Raw genomic sequence first — 14,577 nt, forward strand, 5'->3', positions numbered from 1 at the left:
GCTCAGAATCCATCCCTCATCACTACAGCAGTACACTGAGGTAGCTACACTGCTGGGAATCCATGCCTCATCACTACAGCAGTACACTGAGGTAGCTACACTGCTGGGAATCCATCCCTCATCACTACAGCAGTACACTGAGGTAGCTACACTGCTGGGAATCCATCCCTCATCACTACAGCAGTACACTGAGGTAGCTACACTGCTGGGAATCCATCCCTCATCACTACAGCAGTACACTGAGGTAGCTACACTGCTGGGAATCCATCCCTCATCACTACAGCAGTACACTGAGGTAGCTACACTGCTCAGAATCCATGCCTCATCACTACAGCAGTACACTGAGGTAGCTACACTGCTCAGAATCCATCCCTCATCACTACAGCAGTACACTGAGGTAGCTACACTGCTGGGAATCCATCCCTCATCACTACAGCAGTACACTGAGGTAGCTACACTGCTCAGAATCCATGCCTCATCACTACAGCAGTACACTGAGGTAGCTACACTGCTCAGAATCCATCCCTCATCACTACAGCAGTACACTGAGGTAGCTACACTGCTGGGAATCCATCCCTCATCACTACAGCAGTACACTGAGGTAGCTACACTGCTGGGAATCCATCCCTCATCACTACAGCAGTACACTGAGGTAGCTACACTGCTCAGAATCCATCCCTCATCACTACAGCAGTACACTGAGGTAGCTACACTGCTGGGAATCCATGCCTCATCACTACAGCAGTACACTGAGGTAGCTACACTGCTCAGAATCCATCCCTCATCACTACAGCAGTACACTGAGGTAGCTACACTGCTCAGAATCCATCCCTCATCACTACAGCAGTACACTGAGGTAGCTACACTGCTGGGAATCCATCCCTCATCACTACAGCAGTACACTGAGGTAGCTACACTGCTGGGAATCCATCCCTCATCACTACAGCAGTACACTGAGGTAGCTACACTGCTGGGAATCCATCCCTCATCACTACAGCAGTACACTGAGGTAGCTACACTGCTGGGAATCCATGCCTCATCACTACAGCAGTACACTGAGGTAGCTACACTGCTGGGAATCCATCCCTCATCACTACAGCAGTACACTGAGGTAGCTACACTGCTCAGAATCCATCCCTCATCACTACACTCAAGTAGTTCAACGAGAAAGCAGGGTCTGTGGTAAGAAACCTGGCTCATGGAGTGAGAGTATGGGGTGACAGTACGGGGTGACAGTATGGGGTGACAGTACAGGGTGACAGTACGGGGTGACAGTATGGTGTGACAGTACAGGGTGACAGTACGGGGTGACAGTACAGGGTGACAATACAGGGTGACAATACGGGGTGACAATACGGGGTGATAGTATGGGGTGATAGTACGGTTTGAGGGTATATGGTGAACTATACATCTAGGCCTGGATAGGATCTTACTCAGACTACAGTAAATCACAACTCTGCCTAAGCACTGACCCATAGAACTCACAACTGAGGATGGTGTGTGTGTGTGCTCATAAAATCTCTCTCAATATTTTATCACAGCAGAGTGTGTGTGTGTGTGTGTGTGTGTGTGTGTGTGTGTGTGTGTGTGTGTGTGTGTGTGTGTGTGTGTGTGTGTGTGTGTGTGTGTGTGTGTGTGTGTGTGCGCGCGCCCCTGTTCCCTGCAGCAGTGACAGTGAAGGTCAGTGTGGTGGGTGAGCGGCTCTAGCAGGCCCTCTCTCTAGTCCCCCAGCTCAGGCCTGGGGACAGGAAACTATCCCTGTCACATCCCACAAAAGCTCTCCCTGCTGCACCGCTCTGACTCACCTCACCCTGAGATCACAGACACACACAGACACACACCACATCACTTGCTCTCAATACATCCACACACACCCTGCCCCCGCTTCCATCCCTGAGATAGAACACATAAAGCATGTCCCTTCCTTAACGTGTGAACCTGATGACCTTGTCCACATTCATTCAATCACTGCAGGAAAAAGTACTATTACTCCAGCCTCTCTGCTCCTCTCCTGTCTCTGACAGTCAGGGGGAATGTGGGATGGATCCTAACGAGAGCCACACCTTTAGAATCTCCCCCAGCTGTCCACTCTCCTCTTTACTGCCGAGGCATGACACATGAAAAGGAGAGCACATCGCACAATTACTGCACAATTAACAGGTTAGTATTTTATCAGGTTGGAGCTGCCACTGACAGACTGCTGATCATTTGGCTCTGGTGTTGGGAGTGCGGGGTCCTGGAGGAGGACTCTTATTCTGATTTACTGGCTCCCTCTGCCCGTTTGGAATTGAGACTAGTGTGTGTGTGTGGGGTGGGGGGTGGGGGGGGGTTAGCACCCTGCTCCCACACACATCCCCTGCACACATACGCAAAAATGCACACGCACACACACACACCGTTCCGCAGCCCAAACACAACCAGCAGGCTCACACTGGGATTTGAGGTGTAATTAAATTCAATAAATAAGCGAAGGTGAAGAAATGAATCAAGTGGAAACAGATGAACAACGGGAGATTAAATGCCACTGAGGCGTGCAAACAAATATTTCAATATAATTTTCAATCGAATGTACAGAGGGGCCCCCATAGAGATATGCCCCCCCACCCCAGCTGCTCTGCCCCACAACAGTGTATCCCAAAATAACTTTCATCATCAGCATAATCATCATCACCACCACCACCATCATCATGGTCATCACCATCATCATCATCACCAGGTGGAAAAGGGGCAGGTGAGTCACCCGGCTAAGTCACCCAGCTGTATGACCCGTCCTCCATCCACACCTCACCATCCTCCTACGTCACCCGTTCTTTCCAGTAGGGTACAAGTCTTTATTAACGACTATTGAAGTAGCAATTAATGCTGAATAATAGATGAGGTACAGCTGTGCAAATCTGAATAAAGCCTGTAATTAGGAGCTAAAGAGGAGGGGGAAACAGTGCTAGTGCATATTAATGCTTTCATTAAGCTACGGAGCAGGCCTCAGCAAGGGGAACTTGTAAACTGCGCTTATGTTCTGGAAGAAATAGTGCCCTAATGGAGTCTCAGCCTGGTGCTATGGGTGGCCTCAAAGGGGATGTCAGCACACTGGGGATCATTACTCTATTTTAAAGTCTCATTCTGGCCCATCTTTAGTAGTGCACAGAGCGGTAGAGAGCTAGAGAGACGATTCCTCATACTGCTAATCGATCCATAACTGTTCTGTGTTTTAGCACAGTCAGAGGCTCCTATAGCATGGTGAGTCATAAAGACTGGGTTCACCACACACACACACACACACACACACACACACACACACACACACACACACACACACACACACACACACACACACACACACACACACACACACACACACACACACACACACACACACACACACTCTCTCTGCAGCGCTCCGTACTACACTCCTGGGCATCGCAACCCTAAGTGCTTAAAGCCTAAAAATGTAAATTAGTCTTTTTTTTAACGGGCAGCGTTCAAGGCCACACCTGGTGCTCGGCGGGCGCCTGCATCCCCTGCACTCTGATTTATTAAGTGTGCTCGTACTATGAGTCTGTTCTCCAACTCTAACAACCCGTCTCACACACACACACACACACACACACACACACACACACACACACACACACACACACACACACACACACACACACACACACACACACACACACACACACACACACACACACACACACACACACACACACACTCAGGGGCCCGACGGACGAGGCTCCAGGCCTGCAGATCAGACCTGCCACTGTCTATTGACTTGATTGAGATGGCTGGGGCCCCAGATTGAAATGGCAAGGACAGAATCACTTCCCCCAAACCACCTCAACTACACGCCTCACCCCCTACACCCATCGCTCCTTCACTATAGTCTTGAGTCTTTCATTCCAAAAATACTGTCTGTCTCCCCACTTCGCTCCATATCACTCACTCAGTCCCGCTCTCTCTCACCCCCTCTCTTCAACAGCTGGGCTCTCTTTATTATCTCGCTCTCTCTCTCCGTCTGCCCTTTCTCTCTAATCCTCCTCACATTCACTCTCTATTCCCTCCAGAGCCGGCGGCTTTTGTCTGACACGCTTTAAGTTATTGGTTTGGGGCCTTATTTATTTATTTTCATCTTATGGCTATTGTATTCTCAACAAGTTTCAGACAGCTGTATAATGAGAAGGAGTTGGAGTTGTGTTCCCAAATGGAGAGGCTTGTGCAGCACAGCAGTATGCTCTACACAGCAGTATGCTCTACACGGCAGTATGCTCTACACGGCAGTATGCTCTACACGGCAGTATGCTCTACACGGCAGTATGCTCTACACAGCAGTATGCTCTACACGGCAGTATGCTCTACACGGCAGTATGCTCTACACGGCAGTATGCTCTACACGGCAGTATGCTCTACACAGCAGTATGCTCTACACACCCCTCGTATTCCAACTGACAACTGCTTTCTTTCTTTGTACGTATGAACCTGTAAGGAGTTGTAAGTGCATACATAAAGCCACGTATACTATGTACTTATCCACGTTCTTTACCCTCAAAGGTGCTGTCTACTACTTCTATCACTGTTTACTTCCTGTGTTAACTTCCTGTGTTTACTTCCTGGCCAAGAATCACAGTCCTAATGGAAGTCCAGCAGTGTATTTGGTGGTTCCCAATAATGTGGTGGAGCACAGTAAAATGAACAGGCGATTTGATGACATGAATATACAGTACATGGATGTTCACCAGTAAAGCACCAGTAGTCCTGATTTAATGCCATTGTTTGCTGAATCAGACCCTCCGGTGTTTTATGGAGACTTTTACAGCTGATTATTTTCATTCCGGGGACTCTGTCTGTGGTGAAACAGTGCGAGAGCTCGCGGAGGGGACAGCATTTGTTTAGCTAATCAAAATTAGACCCATAATGCAAGGCTAGAGAGAGAGAGAAAGATGGGGGGGAGAAATGGAGAGAGTGAAATAGAGGGAGAGAAATATACAGAGATAAATAGAGAGAGAAATAGAGAGAGAGAAGGAAAGGAGGAAGACAGAGGAAACCCAGAGGGGGGGACCCTTATGGGAATAGCCCCCTTGACATTTCCGGATTAAAACCATGACTGATCCCCAATCTGATCAAGGTTATTGGGCCGAGGTAAAACCACAACGTGCAGTGGCCGCACTGACCCCTGCGCAGGCAGGCAGGCTGACACAGGCGGACCGGCACAGAAACATGTCTATTGATGTTAATTTGCAGCTGAATGGACACCGATCCCTATGGAGTTGTACAGGTTAATCAGACATGTTGCTGTGTATTAGAGTATGTCTGTCACCAGGCCCCGACTCCATTCCGTGTCTCCCATACACAGTTACCACATTGGCAATAGAGCGAAGTGAAGTCTAATGGTCTTTTCCACTGGTATTGAGGCTGCAGGGCTTCCCTGTGACAAGGCTATTGATCCATGATCGGACCTGGCTGGTAGAGTGGATGTTGGAGGTGGAGGCAGGGAGAAGGCCTATAGGGTCAGGAGAAGGACTAGGAGCCAGGACAAAGCCTCTCAATAACAACTGTCCCTGGAAGTTACATGGTCCACTGGATAAATTACTAATTTCATTACAATGATTTACAGCGGGGGTCTTCAACCTTTTCTTGCCCAGGGACCCCCAACCAGGCAAATCGGCGACCCAGGGACCCCCAATATAAATTAGCAAAAAATGGCTGTCTTTTCTTGTCATCAGGTGAATGATAATGGCAAGGAGAAGTAATCAACATTTAAAAATTAATAGATTTGGTATATAGTTTTTCATTAATTTGACGTCCCAACATTATAATACATAGAGGAAGTGTAAACTCTAACATAGCCAATAAACTACAACGGTTTACCAGGATGTGTACTCAGAGCATGCGCTGACCAGCTGGCAAGTGACTTCACTGACACTTTCAACCTGTCCCTGACCCAGTCTGTAATACCTACATATTTCAAGCCAACCACCATTGTCCCTGTGCTCAAGAACGCCAAGGTAACCTGCCTAAATGACTACAGCCCCGTAGCACTCACATCTGTAGCCATGAAATGCTTTGAAAGGATGGTCATGGCTCACATCAACACCATCATCCCAGACACCCTGGACCCACTCCAATTCGCATTCTGTCCCAATAGATCCACAGCTGACGCAATCTCTATTAGACTCCACACAGCCCTCTCAAACCTGGACAAGAGTGAGAATGCTGTTCATTGACTACAGCATTCAACACCATAGTGTCTGTTACGTTCCCCAGTTTCTGTGTTCTGTTTTGTATTTGAGTGTGTGTTTCAGGAGACGGCTTCCTGAAGTACTCCCCAACCAGCTGATTGGTCAACCCCAGGCTAATTGGTGATTGGAGCTGACCCCGCCCCCTCGTCAAGAAGCAGCTGACACTAATCACCATTGCCACCTGAAGATAAAAGCCAGTGTTCTGCCCCAGAAGAAGAGAGAGGAGAGAGGAGAGAGGAGAGAGATGAGATTTGGAGTAGAGATTTGGAGATTGAGAGAGAAAAATTAGATTGTGATATAGTGTGGGTTGTGTATCAGAAAGTGTGGTATGTACTGTTGTTGTTGGTAGCAGTTTTGCTATGTCCTGTGTTTGTGAGTGTTTGTGAAATCATTAATAATTACTCTGTTTCATGTGTTCCCAGGGGGGAAGGAGAAGGCACTTTGGGAGTGCTTAGGCAAGAGGCCCGCGGGCATACATATACCCGTAGTATATTTACTGTCTAGGCACACTAGGTAAGACCTGGGCGGACCACCCCCTGTATTTTGGTTAGGGCACCAGACGGTGCTAAGTTAGGTAAGTTAAGTGGGTAGGCAGGTTAGATAGGGGAGGGGGATATACTTTGATATTTACTTTCTTTGCTTTGGTTCCGTCCAGCCCCTTTTCCCCATATTACCGTGTAAGAAAATAAATCCAAGTAAACGGTAAAATCTGCTTTTGTGTCATCCTTGCTCGCACCTACAGCCCATACCTCTTGCACTTCAGAGAGTTGAGTTATAGCAGGGAGTTGCGTTCCCTCTTCTCAGAGGCGTGCGTAACATAATGGGGGCTCATCCGGGATTCCATTAAACCCACCGGACCTTGCTGCACTGAGCTCTCTGTGGTTAGTGATTGAGGTGTGATGGTAGGTTGTGAGTTTGGATGACTTGTTTAGTTAGTGTGTTCAGTAAATTGCTGTGTACAAGATGGCTGCCTCAGCCATCTCCAAGTTCATTGAAGCGCCCTCAATTGATTGTTTGGTGAAGTTTCGAAAAGTAGACCTTATAGCTATAGCTGACCATTATGGATTTGTTATCCCTGAGAAAGCCCTAAAGGCTGAGCTTTTGGTGCTAGTCAGGGAGGGTTTAGTGAGAGAAAGAATTCTCTCATTGCAAGGAGAGGAGACGGGTAGACCTTCTGATGCCAAGTCGGAGGACAGGGCGAAGGAAGGGGTTGCTCGTACCCCCTTTACATTGCCTCGATTCGATCCTTTATCTTCTGCTTCAGGTCGTTCAGACGGGACCGCTAGGCTAAAGGTGAGGCTGGCCCGGTTAGAAATGGAGCAAAAAGATAAAGAGAGACAAATGCATTTTGATCTTGAAATTAGGAAAATAGAAGCCGACAAGGAGGTGAGGATCCGACAACTGGAGATAGAAGCTGGCTCCAGTACGACTCCAAAAGCTGCTCAGCATCAAGCCCACTTTGATGTAAGTAAAAATATAGCTTTAGTCCCACCATTCCAAGAGTCGGAAGTGGATTCCTATTTTTCTGCATTTGAGCGTGTGGCCGCTGCGCTGCATTGGCCACTCGAGGTTTGGCCGCTCCTGTTACAATGTAAATTGTCTGGGAAAGCCCAGGAAGTAGTAGCTGCTCTCTCGCTGGAAGACAGTTTACATTACGAAACAGTTAAAACTACCGTGTTGCGGGCTTATGAGTTGGTGCCTGAAGCTTATAGACAGCGCTTCAGGAACCACAAGAAACCCTCTCACCGTACTTTTGTTGAGTTTGCTAGGGACAAAGAGTCTCTGTTTAATCGATGGTGTTCAGCCAGCAAAGCTAACACCTTTGCTGATATTCGGGAGTTGATGCTGTTGGAGGATTTTAAAAGCAACCTCCCTGATAGAATTGTAGTTCATTTAAATGAACAGAAAGTGGTGACATTGGCTCAGGCAGCAGTGTTGGCAGATGAGTACGCTTTGACACACAAGACTGTCTTTGGTGCACCTCGTTTTGAAGGTAGACTGATTACGTCATCAGTGCCTCATTCAGGTCGCTTTTCCTCTGACAAGCCTTTTCATGAGATCCGTGAATGTTTTTACTGTCACCAAAAGGGTCACGTGATTGCGGACTGCCCAGTTTTGAAAAATAAACCGAAACAGTCCCAATCACCGTCCCCAAAAAGGAAAAGTTTGGGTTTAGTCAAGTCTTTGGCTCGTCCGTTGGTCCGAGGTATTGATTCAGCATTTGAGAAACCGGATCCTGTTTATGCTCCGTTTATCTCTACCGGTTGTGTTTCCTTAACTGGAGAACAAGCTGATCAAAAGCCAATTAAAATCTTACGAGACACCGGGGCGGCGCAGTCAGTAATTATTACTGATGCTTTACCCTGGTCTCCTGAAACGTATTGTGGCTCACATGTTATATTACAGGGCATAGAGACAAAAACAGTACCTGTACCATTACACTGGGTCCACTTAGTGTCAGATTTGGTATCAGGACGTTTCCGTGTTGGTGTAGTGTCTACACTGCCAGTAAAAGGAGTCACATTGCTATTAGGGAATGATATTGCTGGTGGTAACGTTACTCCTGTGTTAGAGGTAGTAGACAACCCAGAAATCAGAACTACAGATGAGAAATTGGTTCAAGCATTTCCACATGTTTTTCCTGCTTGTGTCTTAACGAGGGCACAATCTCGCAAGCTTGGAGATGTGGTGGATTTGGCTAGTTCGATTTTTGAGAATATTGAAGTAGAAAACAATGCACCGAGTATTCCTTCTGCAAGTCCGACAGTTTTTACTCCTGTAAAAATTAAGGAAGGGGACTGCGAAATCGCACCCCAATTACATGACATTCTTTTGTCTGTCACCCCTGAGAAGGTGATTGAATGTCAAAAAGGAGACACCAGTCTTCGTAAGTGTTTTGCTTCGGTAATTTCCATTGAAGAAGCTAAAACTAGAGAGACTGCCTACTTTATGGAAGAAGGAGTTTTGATGCGTAAATGGGCAGCTCATGACACCGTTAATGACTGGAGTGAAGTGTGTCAAGTGGTTGTTCCTACACCGTTCCGACAGCAGGTGCTGTCACTCGCCCATGACCAGGCGTGGTCTGGACATTTGGGGATCACAAAGACTTATAACCGGGTCCTTCGTCATTTTTTTTGGCCAGGTTTGAAGTCTGATGTGGTCCAATTTTGTAAAACATGTCACGTATGTCAACTCACTGGGAAAGCGAATCAAACAGTTCCTAGAGCACCGCTCTACCCGATTCCTGTGGTGGGGGAACCGTTTGAAAGAGTGATAGTTGATTGTGTAGGTCCGTTGCCGAAAACCAGGTCAGGTAACCAGTTCCTATTAACAATAATGTGCAGTGCTACTCGATACCCAGAGGCTATTCCTCTCCGTACTATTACGGCTAAGACTGTGGTGAAGGCACTGGTGAAGTTCTTCTCTACGTTTGGACTCCCTAAAGTAATCCAAACTGATCAGGGATCCAACTTCATGTCCAAAATGTTTTCAAATGTGTTAAAGACATTGTGTATTTCCCATCAGGTCTCAAGTCCGTATCATCCAGAGAGTCAAGGGGCTCTCGAACGCTGGCATCAGACGCTGAAGGCAATGCTACGCAAGTATTGTATGGATACCAGTACCGATTGGGATGAGGGGGTGCCCTTTGTCCTATTTGCTATTAGGGAAACGATACAAGAGTCCTTAGGGTTTAGCCCTGCTGACCTTGTGTTTGGACATACCCCAAGGGGTCCGCTGAAAGTGTTGAAGGAGCATATCTTATCTCCTACACCCAGTAGCGCCCCTAAAAATGTGTTGGATTATGTCAGTAAAATGCGGGAGAGACTGCACGCCGCATGTGCGTTAGCCCAAAAGTCTCTTTCCTCTTCGCAAAAACGCATGAAGGTGCATTATGACAAAAAGGCTGTTGGCCGTTCTTTTGCACCAGGGGAGCAAGTTTTAGTTTTGTTGCCAATTCCTGGCTCATCTCTGTCAGCACGTTTTTCTGGACCATATCTGGTGGAAAAGAAACTCAGTGACACCAATTATGTGATAAAGACTCCAGATCGAAGGCGTTCTTCCCGTGTGTGTCATGTTAACATGCTAAAAGAATATTATGTACGTGACTCTCCACACAGCTCCTCAAGTAAGCCGGTCCAGCCCGCCGTCTCCAGTGTGGCTGCGGTGGTGCTGAAGCCTGGCTGGGACCTAGAGGAGGATAAGGAGGATGGGTTGGAGTTACGCCATACGTTACAGCAGTGTGAACGCCTATGTAATTCAGAGATGCTGAAGAAGTTACCCTCTCAAATGGAACATTTGGATAACGATCAAACTAAGGACCTTATCCTATTGATAAACAGTTTTCTCAGTGTGTTTCAGGACGTTCCGAGTCGCACGTCCATCTTGGAACATGACGTGGATGTAGGGAATGCTGCTCCTATACGTCAGCATCCGTACCGGGTTAATGCAAAGAAAAGGGAGGTAATGAAAAGTGAGGTAGCTTATTTATTACAGAATGACATGGCAAAACCCAGTAACAGCTCCTGGAGTTCCCCATGTATTCTTGTTCCTAAGCCTGACGGTACGTCCCGCTTATGCACGGACTATCGTCGAGTAAATGCAGTTACAAAGTCTGATTCTTTTCCTCTACCTCGATTAGATGACTGCATTGATAGAATTGGCTCTGCTGCTTACGTTAGTAAGTTAGATTTGTTAAAAGGTTATTGGCAGGTGCCTCTGACCTCTAGAGCTTCTGACATATCGGCTTTTGTTACGCCTGATAACTTTGTACAATACACTGTGATGCCCTTTGGCATGTGTAATGCACCTGCTACTTTTCAGCGTCTAGTTAACATTGTGTTTGCAGATGTGCCAAATTGTACTGCATACCTTGATGATGTGGTGATACATTCGTCTACTTGGTCTGATCATCTCTCCACTTTGAAAAGTGTGTTTCAGCGGTTGGAGAATGCTTCTTTAACCCTCAATTTGGCCAAGTGTGAGTTTGGGAAGGCTACGGTGACTTACTTAGGGAAACAAGTGGGACGAGGTCAAGTGCGCCCAGTAACTGGCAAAGTGGAAGCAATTGTTGCTTTTCCTGCTCCCACGACTCGACGCCAGTTGCGCAGATTTCTAGGGATGGTAGGGTACTATCGTACATTCTGTAAGAATTTCTCGACGGTAGTAGCTCCCCTTTCATCTCTGCTTAGTCCCAAGGTACCATTTAGGTGGTCCAAGGACTGTAACCATGCGTTTGAGTCCGCTAAAGCGCTACTTTGTAGTGCCCCAGTGCTTGCCGCCCCCAACTTTGACAAACCTTTTAAGTTGGAGGTTGACGCTAGTATAGTGGGGGTGGGTGCGGTTCTCTTACAGGAAGATGAAGACGGAGTGGATCGGCCTGTCAGTTTCTTCTCCCGTAAGTTCAACTCGTGTCAGTCAAGGTACTCCACAATTGAACAAGAGACGCTAGCTTTATTGCTAGCCTTACAGTTCTTTGAGGTATATGTGGGATCCAGTGCCTTTCCTGTAATGGTCTTCACGGACCATAATCCTTTAGTGTTCTTAAAGCAAATGTACAATCAGAACCGCCGCCTTATGCGGTGGGCTCTGATTGTACAAGGATATAATGTACAGATAGCCTATGTGAAGGGCTCAGCAAATGTGGTTGCTGACGCTCTATCACGGGTTTACTAACTGGGGAAGTGTTGGTTTTTGTTATTACAAACTGTATGTTTGCAATTTTTGTGGTGGGCGTGTTACGTTCCCCAGTTTCTGTGTTCTGTTTTGTATTTGAGTGTGTGTTTCAGGAGACGGCTTCCTGAAGTACTCCCCAACCAGCTGATTGGTCAACCCCAGGCTAATTGGTGATTGGAGCTGACCCCGCCCCCTCGTCAAGAAGCAGCTGACACTAATCACCATTGCCACCTGAAGATAAAAGCCAGTGTTCTGCCCCAGAAGAAGAGAGAGGAGAGAGGAGAGAGATGAGATTTGGAGTAGAGATTTGGAGATTGAGAGAGAAAAATTAGATTGTGATATAGTGTGGGTTGTGTATCAGAAAGTGTGGTATGTACTGTTGTTGTTGGTAGCAGTTTTGCTATGTCCTGTGTTTGTGAGTGTTTGTGAAATCATTAATAATTACTCTGTTTCATGTGTTCCCAGGGGGGAAGGAGAAGGCACTTTGGGAGTGCTTAGGCAAGAGGCCCGCGGGCATACATATACCCGTAGTATATTTACTGTCTAGGCACACTAGGTAAGACCTGGGCGGACCACCCCCTGTATTTTGGTTAGGGCACCAGACGGTGCTAAGTTAGGTAAGTTAAGTGGGTAGGCAGGTTAGATAGGGGAGGGGGATATACTTTGATATTTACTTTCTTTGCTTTGGTTCCGTCCAGCCCCTTTTCCCCATATTACCGTGTAAGAAAATTAATCCAAGTAAACGGTAAAATCTGCTTTTGTGTCATCCTTGCTCGCACCTACAGCCCATACCTCTTGCACTTCAGAGAGTTGAGTTATAGCAGGGAGTTGCGTTCCCTCTTCTCAGATGCGTGCGTAACATAAGGCGTGCGTAACAGTGTCCTCCAAGCTCATCAGTAAGCTATTGACCCTGGGACTGAACACCTCCCTCTGCAACTGAATCCTGAACCTCCCGACGGGCCGCCCCCAGGTGGTGAGGATAGGCAACAACATTTCCGTCACGGTGACCCACAGCATGGGGGCCACTCAGGGGTGCGTTCTTAGTCCCCTCCTGTACTCCCTGTTCACCCACGACAGTGTGGCTGCGCAAAACTCCAACATCCTCATCAAGTTTGCTGACGACACAACGGCCTGATCACGAGGACGATGAGACAGCCTAAAGGGAGGAGGTCAGAGACCTGGCCATGTGGTGCCATTACAACAACCTCTCACTCAACGTCAAAAACACAAAGGAGCTGATCGTGGACTACATTAAAAGGAGGGCCAAGAACGCCCCCATTCACATCAACAGGGCTTTCAAATTCCTCAGTGTCAACATCACTAAGGATCTATCATGGTCCAAACACACCAACACAGTCGTGAAGAGGACACGACAACAGCCTCTTCCCCCTCAGGAGGCTGAAAAGATTTGTCATGGGCCCTCGAATCCTCAAAAAGTTCTACAGCTGCACCATTGAGAGCATCTTGACTAGCTGCATCACCGCTTGGTATGGCAACTGCTCGGCCTCCGACCGCAATGCACTACAGAGGGTAGTGTGTACGGCCCAGTACATCACTGGGGCCAAGCTTCCTGCCATCTAGGACCTCTATATCAGGTGGTGTCAGAGTAAGGCCCTAAAAATTGTCAAAGCGCACGGCAAGTGGTACCGATGCACCAATTCTGTAACCAACCGGACCCTGAACAGCCTCCACCCCCAAGCCATAAGACTACCACATAGTCTGGGTAGCTATTTGGTGAACTATTTAACTATCTGCATGACCTTTTTGCACAATTTTTTTTTTACTCATCACATACACTGCTGCTACAGTTTATTATCTATCCTGTTGCCTAGTCACTTTATCCCTACCTATATGTACATATCTACCTCAGTGACCTCGTACCCCTGCACATCAACACAGTACTGGTACCCTGTGTATATAGCCAAGTTATCGTTACTCATTGTGTATTTATTAGTTACTTTTATTATTACGTGTTTTACTTTTCTATTATTTCTCTATGTTATTTGTCTCTGCGTTGTTGGGAAGGGCTCGTCGCACTACTGGCCTATCCGTGAGGGCTTTATCAAAGCCTAGGTCAGATAATCCAATGAATTGGCTTCAATGTAATTGACTACAATGAGTGCAATTTGCTCAATATTAGGGGTTCAGAAATAAAGTTGCCATCGTTAGACAGAAGATATTCTCCTATTTTATACTGTAGATATGTAATTCAAAAATGTGTTTTTGCAATATTCAATATTCATAAAAACATTGACATTCTTTCACTTTTATTATATCCCTGATTTACAGGACCTCTCTCTCGCTCTCTCTATCCCTTCCTCTATCTGTCTCCTCTCTCCTATGCCTCTTTTCTCTCCTTCTCTCCTTCTCTCCCTCTATCGCTTTTCTGTCTCCCTCCACTTCCTCCCTCACTTCATCTCTCTCCATCCTTTTTTCTCTCCCCCTTGCTCTCTCCATGTCTACACCTCTATCCTCCTCCCCCCACCCCCGTAGAGAAGGCTATAACTCAGGTCTATAAAAGCGTCATGGAGTCAGGACGCAAGGCCTTGTGTTGAGGTCAGGCAGGGTTGACTTCATTAGGACAATTAAAGTGTGGTTGCTAAGACCATAATTTACATTTCATTACACTTTAGTCATTTAGCTTTTAGAAGACACTCCTGAGAAACGT

This window comes from Salvelinus fontinalis, chromosome 14 (assembly GCF_029448725.1).
Source record: "Salvelinus fontinalis isolate EN_2023a chromosome 14, ASM2944872v1, whole genome shotgun sequence".
Taxonomy (NCBI): Eukaryota; Metazoa; Chordata; class Actinopteri; order Salmoniformes; family Salmonidae; genus Salvelinus; species Salvelinus fontinalis.